The sequence below is a fragment of the Antrostomus carolinensis genome, unplaced genomic scaffold (assembly GCF_000700745.2).
Source record: "Antrostomus carolinensis isolate BGI_N321 unplaced genomic scaffold, ASM70074v2 scaffold10480, whole genome shotgun sequence".
NCBI lineage: Eukaryota > Metazoa > Chordata > Aves > Caprimulgiformes > Caprimulgidae > Antrostomus > Antrostomus carolinensis.
The window spans coordinates 87,788-90,333 of NW_010286469.1; the positions used below are offsets into that span (position 1 = coordinate 87,788).

The 2,546-nt window shown below is 44.3% G+C and overlaps 1 protein-coding gene across 1 annotated transcript in view; it reads right to left on the bottom strand.

Annotated features, from left to right (window-relative positions):
* The window catches only part of SSPN (sarcospan), a 20,079-nt gene that overhangs the window by 1,028 nt on the left and 16,505 nt on the right, over positions 1-2,546 (bottom strand). The window lies entirely within an intron of this gene.

Consider the following 2,546-nt stretch of genomic DNA (forward strand, 5'->3'; position numbering starts at 1 on the left):
ATCTCCTTCCAAAACTTGCCCCATAAACATGGAGGAGAAGTCTTTCAAAGGCATGAAAGAGCAGCAAGCGCCTTTCATTTCCAAGTGCTATGGCATGAGAAGGACAAGGGTCTGCTTGTCACCCCGCTATACTAACACCAGTGGCAACTTGAAAATAGGGTAGCTTTTATCAAGGGTGGTTATGCAGAGTCCACCCCCACAAACACATGGAAACTGGCAGCGATTTAGAGCCTTTGTCACTCTGGGTTGCACCTGAGACCTTTGGATACCAGAGCATATGGACTTCCCTTGCTTTTGATAGCTTGAACTGGCAGTTGCTGTGCTGCATACAAAATATGTGTGAATGAATAATAAAATCATATTCTGTGTTTAGCCAAAATAACATTTTTGGTTCTGTTCAGCACTGTAAAAACTTTTTTTTTTTTGTTGGCGTCTTATCCATCAAGACACATGGTGTGGTTGGGAATCTGTAATTTTAAACAGTAGCTTTTCTCTCCCTCTCTCTTAACCTCAATACCACAAGCAAACTATCAATATAAAAGCATTTTCATGACCTTGAAACTCCAACTACGTATGTCTTGATAAATTTCACACTCCTCGTGTATTTGTCTTATATCTACAGCATGAATTCCTATTCAGTTGCCAGCTTGAAAAGAAAGTATTTGGGTTTATGGCAGATTTTAAAGCACTAGATACATTTCCTCCCCCAAATCATTGAATTCTTACAGCAAGATCTTCATTTCCAAGACTTGGCTACTATTAAATTTAATGACTTCCCCTGCAGCCTTAAAACCAAGGACAGCTTCAAAATGAGGGTAGCTCTTATTAAATGCAATTACTTTACCCCTGCAGCTTTCAAAGTAAAGGTCCATGGGAAAGGTGAAGTTGGAAAATGGGGACACCTCCTTGTACAAAGCACAGAGAAGGAAGCACTGCTGACTGATGGACCTCCTCCAAACAAAGGTGTGGTAATTCGTAGGCCTGTGGCATTACTTTAAAAGATGTTGCAAGTGTGTTTGCTGGAGAAAATGAAAATGGACAAACATTGATGACTGTTCCTCTTCTCTGAGGGACCAAAGTTTTTCTGTGGTGCAGAAGTCCTAGCCAGACTGGCTGGAAGTCTCTGGATTCAGACCAGTAGGAGAAAAGAATCAGGCCTCCCTAATAAATGGGATATTAAGCCAAGACTACATGGTGTGCCTGCTTCTCCCTGGCAGATATTTTGTTTAGCTGCCAATTTCTATCCCAAATCAGTGCAAAATAGCATGAAATCCACAGCTTTAACTACTACACTCCAGGTACAGTAAGCAAGAATTTGCCTGTTGTGTACCTAAAAGGAAGGAAATCTCAGAATCACTTTGAAACACGCCGAATACACGGGCAGCTCTTACAGCAATCCTCGGAGGCGAGCAGGGATGTGTGGGACATAGGGCAATTTCCAAATAGCTTATTATTCTCACAAGATGTTTGCAGAGGAATATCTCTGTGAGCTGCTGAGAATGAACACATTTCCAAATATCAAAGGTGAGGTAAATGCAAATACTGCCTGTGAGGGAGCACAAGACAGCAAGTGCTGAGGTCCCATCAGCAGATTAATCACATGCCAGACCTGGAGGCAACTTCAACATTGCGAATACAACCATGTAGTGAGCTCTGCCCAGGAACCAGAACTTACCACTGGAAAACTGTTTTTTAACAGCCTCAAAGAGATAGGCACTGTGATTGCTGTTTAAATAGAAGGAGAAAAGGGAAGCGGGGAGAGACAGCATACGATGAGGTCAGAGCATGGCAGCTCATCCTCCTTCGTCAGGAGGAAACATTTTAGCAATATTTACTGGCAATAATTTTGCTCCATGCCAAAATGAAAATAAATAACCTAAGATGGATTGAGTTCCTCATGGAAAAGGCTTCTCATAGTTTTATCAGAGGTGAAAACAGAAGGGTTTGCAGACATGGACCCAAGGGACCCCTTTTGAAGGTGGTGGTGGCTCAGGCACTAGCCCGTGCAGGGAACAGGAACCACGGTGTGTGTCACAGCATGGGCTGTTGGGGCTGAGTGGGCAGGAGTAGAGGGTGTCACGCTACCATGGGAGATGCCATGGTGAGGACCACAGTGAGTGATCTGTCAAATATTAGCAGATAGCCCAGGAAGTCCACAGGAGATCTCAAAATTTTCCTATGTGGTCTTGTGTGTTTGTTTGTTTTTCTCCAAGGGACAGGATCTCCCCTTTTAAATACACACATAACAGCTGGGTGTGCTGCCTTGCCATACTGCAGAACATGCTTCCTGCACACACAGAGATGGGGCAGGGGCAGAAATTCAACCTGGGGCTTGCTGCTGTGCCCCTGAAGGGCAAAGCCACCTTCCCTTTGGGTGGTGGTCTCCCTGTCTATCTCATGAACAGAAGGGTGCTGTGGACACCTGTGGTAGTCTCAGGAAGGGACTTCTGCTGAAAGCACCTCTGACACTTCCTTTTTTAACAGGATCCAGGGCTCATGCAAGTGTGAAATGAAAGAAGTAGCTGTCCAGAGGGAGGAAGGGAAAG